General features: G+C 68.3%; 1 protein-coding gene across 1 annotated transcript in view; it reads left to right on the top strand.

Annotated features, from left to right (window-relative positions):
- Window positions 1-1359: 1359 nt before the first annotated feature.
- PTPRS (protein tyrosine phosphatase receptor type S) overlaps window positions 1360-17436 on the top strand; it is a 70562-nt gene continuing 54485 nt past the window's right edge. Inside the window, exon 1 of the mRNA XM_079116288.1 lies at window positions 1360-1530. The gene's annotated coding sequence lies outside the window, so the exon portion shown is untranslated. The remainder of the gene's footprint in view (window positions 1531-17436) is intronic.

Below are 17436 nucleotides of genomic sequence, written 5' to 3'. Positions count from 1 at the left end.
TTGCACATGGGCCTCAGGTTCATGAAGATGGGGCTGTGTCCCCACTGCTTGGATGAGAAAACTGAGGCTACTGTCAAGGGCCAGGGCAGGGTCACCCAGCCACAAGGAGGACAAACTGCTTGGACAGCCTGGCCACTGCACTGGCCTCTGGGAACCTCGCAGCTTAATATAGGTGCTTGTTAATTATTCATCCTCTCCTCTCTCTCCTCCCTGTTGTGACTTCGGCCTGTCGTCTGGCTCCCTGGGTCAATGCTTCCTGTTTTTCCGTATCTTTGGCCTGGAATGAATGAATCGACGATTTTGAAGGAAAAGCCCCGTATTCTGAAGGTGAACCTCAGGGCACACAGCCTCTCCCTATCACACCTCCAGGAGCTAAAGGGCTGCCCACACGCCTGCAACCCAGCTGTGGGTGTTCCGCTCCCCCTCGCCCCTTCTGCCCCCTTTCTTTCGTTCATTTTCAAGCGACGAGTGCAAGCGGGGCAGGCGCACGGGCAGTTCACCTAGAGACGTTCTGAGTTCCCGCTGCCTGCCTCCATTCTCAGAGGGGAGCAGAGACCCGGGAGCTCCACCCACTACACAGGTGGGAAAGGGCAAACCCAGGGCCCCCCGCAACCCGCCCCTTGGTCTGTCCTGGCGGGCGGCAGGGATGGCGATGAGGCCTAAAGCCCGGCTCCTGCAGGGGTCGCTGCCCAACCGCGCTCTTACCCACTCTTAGTGTGACCAGAACCAACAGGTCGATGGGACAGACAGGGGCGTGGGAGACTGGCGGTGGGACTGGGGCAGCTTCTCCCAGGTGCTGGATATTTGAGCAGAAATTGGAAAGATGACCGGAAAAAAGACCTCAAGGGAAGTGCATTTTGGACCAAGGAACTGCAAAGGCAAGGCGCTGCGTGAGGACTGGGCAGGCTGGATGCAGCTGGTTCGTCCTGGGCACGGTCAGGGGCCGGCGGGTGAGAGCGACAGCTAGCAGGCCAGGCGCCCAGAGGAGGCCGGATCTCGTTGGAAGGGCACCGGGGAGCCACAGCAGAGTCTAGAGCAGCGTATGGCAAGTGCCACGGCCTTTGCTCTGCTCCAAGCGTCCTGGGGTTTCTCTGCCGATAGTGGCAGGAGGGGCTCTTCGAACTAACGCCGTAGCCCACGTGTTCTGCGAAGCTCGGCGCCCGGCGCCCCACGTGCTACCGCGGCCCTTTAAATGCCCCTGGACCACATGACCGCGTCCAGCTGCCTCATTGGCGGGAAGGCGTGGCGGCGGCGCGGCTGCGCAGTGACGCGCGCGGGCCGGCCCCTCCCCGGCCCCGCCCCCGGCCGGCGGCGGCGGCGGAAGGGATGACGTCACCGGCTGGGGGGGCGCGCGAGCCGGCGCGAGGGGAGCGCGAGCCGCAGTGAGTGTCCTCGCGCCGCCCGCCCGGCAGCCCGGCCGGCGCGCGCACGCCGCGAGCCGCTGGCGCTCGGGCTCCGCTCGGATCCCATGCAACAGCCAGGATGTGAAGCGGGGCAGAGCCGGGGGAGCCCAGCCCAGCCAGCCTCCAGGTAACGGAGAGGACAGTCCGCGTTCCACCGACAAAAGCCCCGGCGCCCCGCGGGGGTCTCGGAGCCGCGGAGTGGGCAGCGCGCCGGCTTTGTGCCGGGGAGCCGCACGGCCATTGTGCTGGAGGATGCTCCGCCGCACCGGCTGCACGCCCCGCCGCCCAGCCCGAGACTGCGTCCGAACAAAGCCCCCGGGGCTGCGCCGCCAGGGCAGAGGCGCCGGGTCGGCGGGCGGGGGCCGCGCCGCGGCGGGGAGGGGGCTGGGCTGCCATCGCCCCGAGCGCGGCGTTGGAAGCTGCCCAGCGCCGCCGGCTGCACCACCCGGGCTGCGGGCGGGGACGCGCGTGTGTGCCGCGCGGGTGCTGGCCTCGGCCCGGGTCCCCGGGCGGGCCCTGGGGTGGGGGCGCGCGGGCGCCCGGAGTGGAGGCGAGCCCGGACCCGGGGCTCCGGCCGGTGAGCGCGGAGCCACCTGCTCTCTCCCGATCCCCCTCCCCGGGAGACCCCCGTTTCAACGCCGCCTCTCCCCTGCACCCTCCGGGCCCTGGCGCTCCCTCACGGGGAGGGGGCGTCCGTCCGGCACCCGGGCCTCGCCCCTCCCTCCTGCGGCCCGGGCGCCCCCTCCCAGCATCCCAGGCAGGGCGAGCCTCGGCCCCCAGCCCCAGGGACGCTGGCGCACGGGAGCGCGCGCCAGGCACCCAGACCTCCCCTTCGCGCTGGGGGCTCCGTGGGGATCCCGGGAGAGGGGAAGCCACTCCTTGAGCCAGCCGTCAGCCCCGCGGGTACAGCACGCCCCGGGAGCCCCTCGGGGCTCTGGGGGGAGGGGCGGTGACGTCACCGGGGGCGGGGCCGTGAGAGCGGGTCGCAGGGGGCTCGGGCGTGCCGGGAGGGGAGCCCCTCGGGTTGGAGCACCGGCACCGGCAGCGGGCTGCGAAGGATCGGCCGGGCTGCGCACAAGTTCCCTGCTCTTTGTGGGAGTCCCGGCTGAATTTAGGATCCCCTTTCCCAGCCCCCGGCACACAAAGCCAGGACACCAACCCCTCCTCCTAATTTGGGGAACTCCCCTTTAGCTGCTTTCTCAACAGAATTCTCAAAACAGGGAACCCCACCACCACCACCACAAACTGAAATCTTTCTCAGCCACACCCCCCCAAATCTGGAACCTCCCTCCTCGGTTCCCCTCCGTCGGCTCCTCCTCCCACACCCCTGACGCCCACCTTGGAGGATGCCCCTTCCTCTGCAGTTCTTCCTGGAATTCAGCCCCCTCAGCACTTCTGGGGGCTCCCTCCCCCTTCCAGACTCAGCTGGGATTCCCCTGTCCCCCCAAATCGGCCTGGGAGTGTGCGCCGTCCCCAGCGTGGGGCCCTTCTCTTCTGCCTGGGGCCAGACCCTGCAGAGCCAGCCTGGCCAAGGCTGCTGGTGCAGGGGGGTGGCCGAGGCGCCCTGTCCAGGCTGTGTGCTAGGGACTCGAGAAGCTGGGACAAAGCCAGAGGGTCCCCAGCGTCCCAAGGACAGCGACTCACTGCTCTGGGCCCCCCTGCCTCCACCCAGACTTTGGCTGCCAGAGTCCCAGCCTTCTTCCTGTCCCCCGTCTCTGCTGCCCCTGGGGTGTGAGGTGGGGGCGCTGTTTGGGGTGCCCTCTTTCCCATTAGTGATGCTGCCTCCGCCGCCAGAAGAGTGGGCTTCGCCTCTGTGCCTGTGACTCCAGCTGCCGGCCGGAGCTTTTACTAATGGCTGGGGACTCAGTCCATTCTGCCATTTGCATAGTTCCCCTCCCCCTCCCAGGGTCCCCCTGCCTTTGTGCCCCCTCCCCCTGCCAATCTCGCCTGCCTTCTGTCCCTGCTCCTCTCCTGCCAGCTGATACTTTGGCGGAGGCAGGCAGGCAGCTGGGGCCGGGGGAGGCTTCCTGCCCGCCCGTGCCAGCGCCTCCAGTTTGGGCCTGGGTCTCCCTGCTGGACCCCTTCCCCTCCACTGTGCCCCTCCCGCATCTCGTCCGCCTTGCTCCCACTGGCTCTGCCGTCTTCCCCTCCAGAAAGCCTGTCCAGCCCTGTCCCCATAGCCGGGGGCACCTGCGCCATGACGCTGCACTTCTGTGGGAGGAGAGCCCCACCAGCCCCCTGGGGCCACCACCCGCTATACTCGGTTGCCCTGAGAGTTGGTATAATTGGGCCGAGGCAAACAAAACGTCGCGGGGGACCCAGCCTGCCTGGTGAGCTCATGGCTTTTCTATTCCTGCCATTCCGGCTGGGCTGGTGACATAGGCCCCCCAGGGGGTGACAGAGGCTGGCACTGTCAGTGGCCATCCGGAGATGCTGTCCCAGGAGGAGATGTCTCGGCCTGAAGCCCCCTTTCTGTGGGAGCCGGTGACAGGCGATTCTGATGTGGCCAGGTGTGGCCTTGGAGGACACTGCTGGGTGCAGGCTGGCCCCCCGGGAATGCCCCTCCCAGGGTCCCTGGCAGGCCTCTGACCTTGGTGTGTGGTGGGTGCAGGAGAGGGGCGCTCGGCCCCAGCCGCTGGACGTCCCGCGCAGGCTCAACTCTCCCTGCCGCCGCCTGTTCCTTCTGCTGCGTGGCCTCTGAGTTCTTTAATTCTCTCTGCTTCCCGAGGGATTGCCGGCATCTTCGTGTCTGTCTGTCCCTCTAGGAGACACAGGCCTCTTCCCCCAACGCTGGGACACCGTGGAGCGGAGGGAATCCTGGTGGAAATCAGGAATTTGGTAGTGGCAGCACCGTGGGGAGCCGGCCGTCCACGGCTGGCTTTCCTCTTGGGGTGGCCCAGAACACCTGGCGGCCTGGGGTCCCCTGTGCACAGTCTTCCTGGAGTGACTTGGTTTCCCTCTTGCCTTTGGGCCTCGAAGAGGCGGGAGCAACGGGTTCCTCCAGCCCCGCTCAGGGCGGGGCCCAGGGAGACCTGTGGCTTTGCCGGTTCTCCCAGTGGCTGCCTGGACAACCATGGTCAGCGAGGTGACACGGGAGGCATGGGCAGAGTGATGTGGCCGTGGCGCAGCGCTGCCGGGCGCTCGTGGCCCGGGGTTCACCTGGTGGCTGCGACGGCAGCAGCCGCCGCGTGGGGGGAGGCGGGGGCGTCGAGAGCTGGGGCGGGGGCGAGCAAGGCACCCTAAAAATAAAGGCGGATATTTATAAACCCCGCGGCTCCGGGGATAATTGACAAAGCTGTGTTTCGGCTGAGAGCGACTCCGCCTCCCCACCGTCGCTGCGCTCGCTCGTGGAGTTGGGCGCAGCCAGGGGAGACCCGGGGCGCCGGCTGAGGCGCGGCGGGGCTCCTCCGCCCGGGACCCTCCTGCTCGCGCTCCCAGGGGCGCGCGCGCCACCGCCCAGGCCCCGAGGACGCCCCTCGCCATGCCTTCCCGGGTGCCCTTCCGCTGCCCTTCCCTGCGGCAAAAGATGCCCGGCGGGGGTCTGGAAGAGACCCCGGCGCTCCCCAGGCAGAGCGCCCCGGCCCTGCTGCGGTCGGAGGGAAGTTCGCGGCCGCGCGCCAGCTGCGGAGACCGGGGTCCAGCGAACAAAGGCCCGCGCCGGAGCGAGGGGTTCCCGCCCGAATGCCGGCGAGGGTGGGAGGCCAGGCTCCGCCGGCCCAGTCCCCAGGGGGCACTTTGACATGCTGAATTAGGGCCGGTGGGGACAGGAAGGAGCCCTGGTGAATGGAGGCGCGAAGATTGCACCTGTCTTTGAAAACGATGGCCCAGTGAGATGCACAGGAAGTAGGTGACAGCTGGGGTCCCCGGCCCTGAGGTCGCAGGCTGCGGAGTGTGGCCCCCGCTCCGGCTTGACGCTGAGGGGTGGCAAGTTGAAGTGGGCATTTGTTGCTACCGGGACAACAAACCAGGGCTGAGCTGCAGCCGGTGGCCGCCGCCACACTGGGGTCCCGAGCCCCAGCCCCAGCTCTGCCAGGAAAGAGGAGTCAGGAGAGGGTCCCCGCGCCCGTCCCTGCCTTGTCTCTGGTTTCAGAGGCGCCTGGGGCTGTGTGGGGACCGAGCCGGCCGCTTGCAGGCTGCACAGGCACGGTGACTCACGGGCAGGCCCCAGACTTGCTACCGCTTTATTTCTGTCCCTCCCTCCTCCCTTCTCCTCCTCCGCTGGCCGCTGGTCGCCCCTCCGCCCAGCCTGGCCAGACTGGGCCTGGGGGCTGCGGCTATTCTGGGCCAGCGGAATCTCCTCTTCTGTTCCCCCAAACAGAGGAGGCCGCCTCCTGGGAGCCCTGCGGAGGCCGAGGGATTCCACACCTGAGGCGACCCGCCTGCCCGGCTTTCCTGCCCCCGCGCCTCCCACGGAGTGGCCGGCTGGGCTAGTTTCTGGGTCGTGGTGACTCCCCTGCCGCGCCTTCGCAGACGCCCCTTCCTGAAGGGGCCGACTTGTCTCTGACGCTCCGCTGTTCCTGGGTGGCCCTGCTGCTTCGCAAGCCCTCCTCTTGCGTCTGATCTCGGCCTTCGTGGGCAGCGGCTTCGTGGTGCCAGGCCCAGCTCTTCTCTCCTGCCCTACCGGTGCCCCCGTCCCTGCGTTTCTCTGTCCAGGGGCACGTGTGCTTGCCGAACGAGGTGACCCTCTGGTCTCCCAGGCAACGGATGCCCTCACCCGACCTGCCAGCTCCGCAGCCACACCTCGCGCTGTGAACTGGGGCAGGTTGCCCGGCCGCTCTTCCCGTCTCTGAGCCTGCGGTCCCAGCCCGCACTGTGGCAGGCGGTGACAGAGGCGGCGTGGGGCCCGCACCTCCTGGCTCTCAGCCTGTCCTGTGCCCCCTGGGTCTTCCCCGGGGTGGTGGGTGTCAGCCGGAGCCCCGGGTGAGGCGGCTGCGTGGGATGGCCCCGTGGCTGGCGGGGGGTGTTCGGGGTCCTGGGGAGCTCAGTCGCGGTCTGTGTGTGATGAAGTGCTGCTTGTAAGTACCCGCGATCAGCAGATCCCCACGGCTCTGACTCGGGTGGCGGCCTCGCAGGTGCCAGGCTGCCCCCCGCCCTTCTCTCATCCTGCCAGCAGGTTGCTGTGACCAGACCCTGTGCCTCAGGGATGGAAAGTGAGGCCCAGATGGGAGTCTTCCCTGGCCCGAGGTCACACAGCCCACAGGTGACAGGGTGCCCAAGCATGGCGGGTGCCAGAACCTGGACCCTTAACCCTCAGGGGGGCTCTGCCCGGTGGGGGGAAGGGCTCCAGGGCTCCCAGCCTCCTAACTCCCAGGCCCTGGGCCAAGGCCTGGCCAATGCTGTGTGACCTGAGGCAAGTTGTTCGACATCTCTGGGTCTCCAGTTTCTCACCTGTAAAGTAGAGAGTGACCCTGCCACTCGGGAGGGAGGGTGTCCTCAGAGTGGCACTGGGACTGAGCTGGGGCTGCCGGGGGTCCTCACCCTTTGACCGCGGGCAGTGGGGACGGGTCCCCTGTGCCCCTCCAGCTACGCCCAGCCCCACGGGGCTCCCTGCTCTGCGGCTGGGCCTCCGGCAGCCCTTGGTGGGGTCAGGCCGAGAGCCGCTGGAAGACTCGGCCCCTGCCAGTGGGCGTCCTGTCCCCGGGCCTGATCAGGCTGCCCCACTTCTTTGCTGCAGGAGCCCAGCAGGGGGTCCGGGGCGGGGCGGGCCCTGCAGAGACCCTGACCACAGCGCCGGGTCCCTCCCCGCCTGCTCATCTGCCGCACGGTGCAGCGCCCGGGGCAGGGGGCTGGTCTGCGGGCACAGAGCGCGGCGCAGGCTTGGCCTGGTCGCTGGGTCCTCACGGTGACACTGCTCCGTCCAGCCCAGGAAGGGCCCCCGTGTCCGCCCGTGTCCCTCCAGAGCCGGCTTTTGCGCTCAGGCTGAGCACCAGGACCCACCGTCCCCCTGTCCCTGAGTGGCCGGGGCTGTGAGGAGGGACCAGCTGCCCTTTCCTGCAGGTGGGACCCTGAGGCCTGGCAGGGCTGAGTGGAGGGACGGCTCAGAGAGGCCCTCTGTGCCTGCGAGGCGGCCAGCGCCCACTGCCCAGCCGCGGCTTGAGCCCCCACGGGCTGCCCGCCTCCCAGCTGCCCTGAGCCCGCCGGCCGCGGCCGCAGGAGCCGGGGTTGTTGGACACGGAGCCCGTAGCCTTCTCCACGCCGGGGCCAGTCGTGAGGAGCCGGGCGGCAGCGACCCAGCGAGGAGGTGGCAGTGATGTGGCCATGGTGGGCGTGGCGAGGGTGGCGTCCGCGGGCCTGGGTGGCGGCCAGACGCCTCTGCTCCCGGGACCTCGTTCAGGTGCTGAGCTGGGTGACCTGGGGCGGCTGCTTTCCCTCTCTGGACAGCTTGCCTGCTCCGCTCACCTGCTTCTCTCCCTGCTGCCCTGTCCACCGTGGCCCTGCCCCCCAGCGTCCCCGCGGCCCCCCGTCACTCCCTGCCCACGCCCCTCCGCCCCAGACCTCTCCCAGGCGGGCTGCCAGCCATCCTGCCTCAGCCGCGGCTCCCCAACTGCCCATCAGGCAAGGGACAGTGGGACCCCCAGTGGGCGGGTCCTGGCCAGCGCCGCGTTCTGCTCTGACAGCTCTGGGACGCGTAAGGTTGCAGGAGGTGACCAGGCGCTGTCCCTGTGCAGGGAGGCCGGGAGCCCAGGCCCGGGTGGAGACGCTGTGTGGCCCCCACACACGCGCCCTCTCTGAGCTGCTGGAATCTGCGGCTTCTGGCGCACAGCAGCGGGGGCGCCCTGAGTGCTGCGTCCGCCGTCGACCTCAAGCTGACCTCAAGGACAGGCATTAGGGAGTCGGGGACCCAGAAACAGCCTACGAGGCTTCCTGCCTCCTGGGAAGATGGGACGATTTTCAAATGCCCGGGGACCCCAAATATCCGCAGCAGCAGGGACAGAGCAGTGGGGGACCTGCCAGCCCTGATGTTCCCTGGACGCCCTCCGTGACTGACCAGAGGGGACAGGAGCGGCCGAGGAGTGGCCAGTGGTGACTGGCCTTCTTCGGGCGTGCGGAGAGCCGGGTTTGGGTCTCGCTCAGCCTGTCCTGTACTGTGACCGGGCCTCGGAGTCCTCGGTGGGGTGGCACCGAGCTGCGTGGAGTGGAAGGGGCCCACTGAGCCGGGGTTAGTGACCAGTGGCCATGGCCTCCCAGGACAGGGATCAGCGCCCTTGGGAAGCCAGGCTGGGCCTCGGGGATGGCCCGGCCGCTGAGTGCGGGGACCAGGCCACAGGTTCGCTGGGTGCAGGTGGGTCGGCTTAGGCCTGGTCCCCTTGGGGACACTGAGTCACGCCCGCGTGGCCAGAGCCCTCAAGTGTGGAGGGTCAGTTTTGACCTCGGCCAGACCGAGGTCGCCTGCCGGCCCCAGGGTCTCCGGACTCCACATACAGGGCTCCTGATGGCTGGGCGGGTGGCACACGGCTGTCCTCCTCGAGTGACTCGGGAGGCCGGGACAGGAGGACCACAGGGTCCAGGCTGACCTCGGTGACTTCGTGAGACCCTGTCTCAAAAGGAGACAAGGGCCAGGGGCTCCCAGTGGCCACCTCCCCGGCCCACGGGACCCCTCCCTCGTGGGGACCCTGGCGCGTCCCTGATGTAAGCCGGCGTCACGAGGAGGTGGCCGGGGCGGGGTCGGCTTCCAGGTGCCCACCGGGCCTGAAGCTGCCCCTGCGCCCTCGTCGTGCTCGCGGGGACCCGCGACCTGCACAAGACGCACGGGCCAGCTGCAGCTGGACGGTGCGGCCCAGCGTATCGGCAGCCCCGCCCCTGCCCAGGCCCTGGGCGTCGGCTGTCCCCAAGCCCCTGAGGCAGCCCGGAGGGGACCCAGTTAAGCAACCTGACCAGCTCTGCTAGTCTCCCTGCTGCTCTTCACTGGGCAGTTGGAGCGCTGGCCACGGGGGACCTGGGGGCCACATGAGCAGGGCCTCTGTCGGGGTGCTGGACCTTGGAGCTGTGGGAGACAGACTTGGGGCGAGCAGAGGCCGTGGTGGTGTGGAGGCAGGGGGCTGGCCCTGATGACTCCCTCCACCCTGCAGGCCCGCCTCTGAGGCACAGTGGGAAGCCTAAGCGCAGTCCCCGGCCAGCCTCCCCGGCTCCCTTTGTGCCCGCCTGTAACAGCTAACGGTGTCGTGTTTACCTGAGCACACGGTCACCTGGAGGGAAGAGACATTTCCTGGCCTTCCTTTTACAGCTGTCTGCACCATCTGTTCATTCTGGGATAAATGAGTAGGATTTCCTGGAAATGCCTTTAAAGAGAGTGGTACATGCTCCCTTCTACTCCCATCTGGACTATGGAGGTGATGGCAGGTGCTCTGGCAGCCATTTGGGTCCACGAGGCAGCTGATATGGATGAGAGTGAGGGATTAAAGAGACGGGAAGAGCCAGGGCCCCGGTGTCATCCTGAAAGGCCAGCATGGGGGCTTCTCTTGTGCAAAAGGGGGATCACTCCTCTGTGTGTTTTCTGGCACTTGCAGGCCAGCCTGGCGCTATCAGTGGCACTACATGAATGTGGCACACATCGCTTTCTGGCAGTGTGGCTGCTCTTGCCTCTGCCCCAGGCTCCCGGCTTGGAGTCCCCCAGTGGAGGTGAGATGAGGCCCAGCGTGGGGACACCGATGGCCCCCCAGGCTCCTGGCTGAGGGCTTTGTGCACCATCCTGCGAGGAATGTGCAGCTGCCGCCCCCGGCAGAGGCGGGCATCAGAGAGGGCAAGAGTCACACAGCAAGCAGAGAGAGCCAGGACGGGCCGACCCCACGCTGGCCCCATCCTGATGCTCTCGGGAGCCTGTCCCTAGCCTCACCTCCGTCACCACCGCCAGGTCTGGCTCTGGTCTGTCTGCCTCCTGCAGCCTGAAGCCACACCTGCCCTCGACCCACAGAGCTGTCCCACCCAAGCCCCCACGGGAGCACCTGCTGTGAGCCAGGCCGCGGCCCAACCCAGGGGTCGGCTTGTGGGGGCGCTGCCTCCCCACCCCGTCCTGCCTCCCCGTGGCGCGGCCCCACTGCAGCCGCGCCGTCCTTGCCCACGGCCCCTGTCGCCGCCAGAGGGCGCCGGTGGGCCCTCCTCCCCGCAGCCCTGCGCGGCCCCGCCTCCGTGGGGTCAGAGCCGCAGCCCTCAGCGCCCTGCGCCGCCTGTCGCCTGTCTCCCTCCAGCCGCAGCCACCCGGGCTCCTCGCTGCGCCTCTGGGTGGTGGGCGTCCCGCCCCAGGGCCTTTGCACGGCCCTGTGTGTGGCCTGGCCGCAGCGGCGCCCATATCTAAGCAGGGCCTCCCTGACCACACGTGTCCGTGGGGCCCAGCTCTCCTCCCGGCTGGCCCTTGCCCATCCTCTCGGCCCTGGCCCAGCGCCTGCTGGCCTGTGGGCCACCTCGTCTCTGCTTGTGTCCCTGCGTGGGTGGGCATGGGCCCCGCAGGGAGCAGGTGGCCCGTCCTTGGTCCTGCACGCGCCCTGCGCTCCTTCCTGCGCCCCCGCCTTCTCACCTCAGCCTCCAGAAATAGCCCCTCCAGAATAGCGCGCATCCGGCTGCTGCCCACGCTGCCGCGAGGTGGCACTGGGCGCGTCCGGCGCATCGACGAGCCCCGCCCCCAGGGCTGCCCGGCCACTCCAGGCTGCGTGGGCCGGCTGGGGTCAGGAGCCCCGGGTGTCACCCAGAGCTGGTGACCTTGGCGGCTGGCCTCAGTTTACCTGGCGGAGGTGGCTGGCGCGTCCCGGGGACTGCCGGGCCTGGTGGGACCCGTGCCCACCGTCCCCGCTGCCCTGGCTGGCCGCCCGCCGTCCTCCCAGCCCCTGGGTGCTGGGGTTGCTGTGCTGGGCTCAGGCGCCTCCCTGAGGGGGGACGTCTGCCGGCGGCTGCCCAGCTGGCCCCTGCCTGCAGTCAGGACGCTGCACGTGCCCGGCCAAGGCCCCGGGCCAGTCGCCGCCCCCTGCTTCCTGCTCTGGCCCAGCAGGTGTGGCCCTCGCAGGGGACAGGAAGGGCCTCGGGGTGGGCGGGGGGCACTTCCGCTGCAGCCCTGGCCCTGGAGCTGTGCTCTCGGCCACCTGGGGCAGTGCCTGGGCACTGCTGTGCTGGCCCCACAGGGTGCAGCGTGGGTGGCCAAGGCCAGCCTTCCGGTCAGGGAGAACCAGTGACCAGAGCTGCCCATCCAACAGCAGTAGAACACAGAGGGGACCCTGCAGAGGGTGGGGTGTCACTCCAGGACGTCACCCTCCAGGAGGGACAGTTGGCCAAAGTCTGACGGAGGTGAGGGAGGAAGCCAGTGCCTGTGGCATGGCCGTGCCAAGGCCCTGGGGCCGGCGAGCCTGGTCTGGCGGGTGGCCTCCGAGGCGCCCAGCACTCTGCTCGAGCTTCGTGGCATCGCGTGAGGAGGGGGCTGAGGCCACACAGCCGGGCCCAGTGGTACCGCCCAGGCTGACCACGCTCCGTGGGGTCTGGACTCTCTTTCCAGATGGTGCCTGGTGCCCACTTGAGGGAAACCTGTGTGGTCAGCATCTCTGTGGCCGGGCTCATGTTCTTCCCGTACCTCGCACCGGGCTGTGTGGCCTCGTGGCTGTGGCTCAGCCTCTCTGGGCATCATTTCCCAAGAGGTCAGCTGCCAGGGTGGCGCAGCTGTTAGGGTGTCTGTCCTGCACTGGGCTCTGCCTCGGGCTGAGGGGTGGCCCCCGCATCCTGCCTCATCCACTGCCCCAGGGGGACAGTCTGCAGGCATGTGGCCTGCGGGGGTCAGCGGAGCCCACCTGGCCAGCCCCTGCTGTGGGTCCCAATGCACGGCCAGGAGGAAGGCCCTGGGGCAGCCAGGCGGCCTCCCGGGGCCATGCTGTGCCCCATGCCCCACGGTACCGTGTGCAAAAGCCCCAGTCGGCCTCTGGGGCAGAGCGCGGCTCTGGACCACCCGACCTGGCGCAGGGAGGGCCTTGCAGAAGACGCAGCCGGGCTTCCCTCGGGCTCCCTTGTGTGCGGCTCCGGGCGCCCTCGGAAGCTGTGGCCAGCAGTGGCCGTTCCCCACCACCTCGCTGCCCGAAGCCAGTTCGCTGTGCGCCCAAGGCCCAGCCCTGGCCTCCCGCAGGCCCCGCCCGCCCAGCCCCTGCCCGCGGCCGCACTGCACTCAGCCCTGTCTCCGCTCACCTTGCTCCTGGGCTTCTCCACGGCACTTATAGATCACCTGCTGTATACCATGCGAGGTGGCATGGTGACCACATCCCGGGCCAGATCTGGGGACCGGAGGCCTGCATTCACATCTGCCTTCCTGTGTTCCTGCCACGCCGCGTGGCCTCGGACAGGGCCTGACCTCTCTGAGACCGGTCTCCTCCTCGGTGAGTGGGGAGGCTCTGGTGCCAGCAGGCAGCCGTGTGCTGGCAGACGCAGCCCTGCCTGGCCCCCTCCCTGCCCCGGCAGCCCTGCTGCGCTGGGGACGGAACCAGCTGGGCTGGAAGAGTCCCGGCCACCTCAGGCTGTGCCCCTCGCCTGCGTGCCATTGAGCGCAGTGCCCGTTCGGCCAGGTGCTTGGCGCACTTGGGGTCATTTAGCGTCCCCCCTGCGTCCTCCGCCCAGTGTCTGTGGCCGCCCGCCTAGGAGGCCTCGCTGGCCGGGGTCCTCCCGTCCTGGGGAGGGCACGTGGAAAGCGGTCTCGGGCCTGCCGGGGTCCAGGAGCCACGTGGGCGTTCGTTGAGCACCTGCTCTGTGGGGCGCTGGGCAAGTGCTGGGAGAGAATGGTGAGGGGACGGAGGGAGCCCGGGGGACGAGACCTTTCCCAGTGTCTGCGCCGCGTCAGCTGTTCAGGAACGAGGCTGGGGCGCAGGGCGGGGTGCTGGCACAGCAGCAGAATCAGGAAGGCCTCCCGGGATAGGCAACCCCGAGAAAGGGCCGGGAGGTGGGCGAGCGGACGGGGAGGTGCAGCGGCGCAGCCGTGCTAAGGTCCTGGGGCAGGCGGCCTGCGTGTTGAGGCCCTGGAGTTGGAGCGGAAGAGGGAGCAGGGTGGGCTCGAGGGGACCCCGGCTCCCTTGCTCGAGCCTTGCAGAGACAGATGAACTGAAGTGAAGAGGGTGAGAGGGGCTGGCATGGACCCAGTGGTGTGGCCCTCCCAGACGTGCCCAGCAGCTGGGAGGGTGACTGGCTGAGCCCACGGGAGCTGCCCCGCGCTAGGCATGGATGATGATGGAAGTACTTAGAACAGCACCCAGGCAAGGTGCAGTGGCGCACACCTGTCATACCAGCACCTGGGGAGGCTGAGGCAGGAGGATGCCAAGTTCAAGACCCTTAACAACTCGCAAGACCCTGACTCCAAACAAAGTCAAAAGGACTGGGGTGGCTCAGCGTGTTCCCAGGACCTGGCCTGTCCCCAGTGCCACGGGGAGAGTCACCTGGAAACCCCAGGCCTGCACAGGACCTGGAGGACCTGCAGGCCGCACACCTAATGCCAGGATGTGCAGCAGAGGGTCTGGTTTGCAGATCAAAGCCCAGAGAGGGTTAGACACCTGCCCACGGACGCACAGCACCACTAGTACCAGTCAAGCCCCTCCCTTCTGTGGTTTCCCACCCCCAGAGCTGCTGCCTTTAGCTCTTGGCGGTTTCCAGGCTCCCCGTTGGCTCTGGCTTGGCGCTCAGCTCCCACCTCAGCACACTCTGCGCCCAGGGCCTGAGGCCGGGTGGGCTTGAGTGCCCCCACCTTACCCCAGGGCTCCTCTCCCTCCCTGCTTGGCTCCCCGGCGGGAGGGAGGCGGCAAAATTATATACACAGGGACATGTAAGAATTAGTTTAGGACCCGGGCCAAGAGCCACTTGCGCTTGGCCAAGCATTGTGGGTAATTCATCGCTGATTACCATAAAGCCATCGGGCTGGCGGCTGCGGGCTCGTGTTTAAGATTCTGGTGAATCTGTCATCGGCCTCCCTGAGCCCTGGTCCCTGGTCCCTGGTCCCTGGTCCCTGGTCCCTGGTTCCTGCCTTCTTCCCGGCCAAGAGCAGCCGAAGGAAGGAGGCCCGCGGGCTCCTGGGCACCACCTGGATAAGCCGGGCGTGGCGGTCAGTGCCCGGCGACCCGTGGTCCCACTGGCCCTGTGGCCTGGCCTGGGTGGTGCCCCATCTCCGATTCGCCTGCTCTCTGCATTTATGGGGTTCTGACTGTTTGCTTGGCCCCAAGTGGGTGCAGGGCCGTCGCCTGGGCCAGTGGACGGTGGGAAGGCTTTGTCCCTGCCTCTCGCCCAGGAGATGCACCGTCGCCCGGAGGGCCGGCGGGCATCGCGCTGGGCAGCGTGCTCTTCCTGACGCTCCCGGGCGATTCTGCGCCTCGGAAGGGCCTGCGCAGCCCTCCAGCCTCGCCGGCTCAGCGCGTCCGTGGGTCCCTCAGTGCCCGCAGCGCTGTGCCAGCGAGCGTTTCGGCAGCCATTCGGCCACCCGGCCCTGCAGCACCACCTTAGCGCCAGGTGCTTGTGACCCACTCCCCAGGCCGGGCCGGGGCCTTGTGAGGGCCCTGGGACCATGCGGTCCCCTGGACATCGGCAGGCTGAGTGGCTGAGTGGCGGCCAGGTCCGCAGCCCCACCCTCCTGCTTTGGTGGGCGCGTCCCGAAGGCCCTGCCCCCGCACTGCCGGCTGCTGCCTGGGCTGCACTCCCGTGACCGTCCCCGCCGAGGGCCGCCTGGGCTGGTGCGCCGTAGCGGGGGACCTGCAGCCTTTAGGACGGCAGACCCCGCCGGGCCCTGTGGGCAGACGGTGCGCGGTCGTGCGGGTGGGGCTGCCCGTCCCTCGCCGGGCCGCCCTTGGGCCCTTTGGCATCAGAGCCGGCGCCGATGCCAGACTGCCCAGGTGCCCGCCCACGGGCCTCGGGAGTGGCAGAGCCCTGCAGTGGCAGCGCTCACCGCGGGCTGTGTCGAGACACGCGGCCTGAGGAGCAGCCAAGGTAGCAACTTGTGAGCGTCCTCCGCTCCTGGGACTTGGGACAGAATCCGCCTGGGAGGGTCTCCAGGCCCGTCTCCATCCCAGGCCCCGTGACTCCCAAGAGCACCCCGCTGTCAGGTGTGCACCCTGCCAATGTCACGTGCCCTTGGGCCCGTCCCCAAGGCCCCCAGGCTGCCCAGGTGCCTCGGGCTGGGGGTGCAGGGGTGCCTCCGCCTGCCCTGGGGCCTTAGTACCAAGGCAAACTCCGGGCCGCTCAGGTGCGGGAAGCTCAGCCTGTACCAGCTCTGGGGTCTGGAGTTGGTCCAGGGACTGGAGCACTCATTAAGCTCCTGCTGTGTGCCACCTCTGTTCTGAGCACCTCCCCAGCCTAAGTGCTCGGGAAGGCGGGGTAAGGCCCAGACCCCTGCAGGCTGCGCCCCCGGCAGATCTGGGGCACCCAGGATGCTGCCCGAGGGCGTGTGCCACAGCCCTGGCTCTCCGCTGGGAGGCACCCGGCCGTCCCCCTCTCCTCTGCCTTGTCCCGTGCTTCTCTGCCTCCCTCCCGGCTCCCTCCACCCTAGCCTCAGGTGCACCGGGACAGCAGGATTCCTCCCATCCCCTCCTCGTGCCTGAGCCTCCCCTGCGGCCCTGCCAGGCGTGTCCCCCAGCGCGGTTCTGATCTGGACCTGCCTGTCTCCCTGCCTCCCTGATGCAGACGCAGGGCTGCATGGGCCACCCATGTCCCAAGTGTTCAGCCTGGGCCCTGGTATACAGTGGGTGCTCTATAAATGCCAGGGTAGGCTGGGAGGCCCATACCTGTTACTCCCGGCACGCCCGCTGCTCTTCCTTCGGCACCTGGTGTTTGTCCGCCTCAGGACCTTTGTGGAGGCCTGAAGGTGGGAAGGAAACCGTGGAAACGTGGAGGAGGGGCAGTCTAGGCAGAGGCACAGCCATGCAAAGGCCCTGGGGCAGAGTGAGGAGCCTGCGTAGCTGCAGCAGCGGCGGAGGGGAAGAGGAGGGAGGCAGGGAGGAGATGGGCAGGTCGTGCAGAGTCCAGAGTGCCGCAGGGGAGACTGGGGCTCTCCCCTCAGGGAAGTGCAGCCGTGGAGGGCTGTGGGCAGAGGAGGGACCCACTCAGCTGCTCACGGGGGCCCTCCGGCTGCCGCTGGGTGGAGAGTCTGCAGGGCCAAGACAAGAGCCCGGGCCGGGCTGCGATGACTCCACTGACCCACAGAGGCGATAACGGGGCTAGACATGTTGGGACGGGATGTGGAGGACAGACTTCTGAGTAAATCAGTCTTTCCATACGGATGAGGGAAGAGGGGAGTCGGGGTCAGTGCCCAGGTCTGGCCTCAGCCCCTTGCAGGTCACAGCTGCCTTCACCTGAAATGCAGCAGACAAGGAAGGAGCAGGTTTGCTGAATCCAGCCATTCCTGAAGCCAACTGCATTTGCCCAGGAGGAGAGGAAAGTAGTCGGACCCGTGGGGGCCACTGGTGGAAAGGGCAGCGTGGAGCTGGGCGTGCCCGTGGCGGGCAGTGAGCCTGCTGCACTGGATCTGGCAGGCAGACGTGGCTCCAGGCTCTGAGTGAGTGTGGGCGGCTCCTGGCCGGTTGGCACATGCTTGCTGCCCCGGGGCACAAATGCCATACTGGGTGTGGAGGGCCCATGGGCATGGCAGCCTGGGGCCGGGCGGCTGGGAGGAAGCTGTCCAACCAGTTTCTCCCTCCGGAAGGAGGCCGGGCGTGTGCCCTGGTGGTTGGCATGATGATTTGGGCCCCAAAGGTGAGGAGGCGGGCAGGGCGGGTGGGGTCCTGCATCAGGCAAACCACAGAGGTGGGCACAGTCCAGAGGCGTCCGCCCTGTCTGGGGAGCTGCCTGCTGGACGCGGGGGATGGAGATGTGATGGAGGATGTGCCTTCCAGGTTGCTCCCGCGGGGGACAGTGGGAAGCAGTGGCCCCAGGGCCTTTGCCCTCACCGTCTTGCTACCTGGAAGCTGTTCCCTTGGGGTCTCCGTCCCCACAGGGGTGAGGCCAGGGCCTGCCGTGCTGCACTCCGTCCTTTTGCTTTCATTTTGAGACAGGGTCTGGCTCTGTCGCCCAGGCTGGCCTGGAACTGGCGCTGCTCCTGCCC

This window comes from Sciurus vulgaris, assembly GCF_902686455.1.
Source record: "Sciurus vulgaris genome assembly, chromosome: 16".
NCBI classification, from domain to species: Eukaryota; Metazoa; Chordata; class Mammalia; order Rodentia; family Sciuridae; genus Sciurus; species Sciurus vulgaris.
This window is presented reverse-complemented; position numbering and strand designations above follow the sequence as displayed.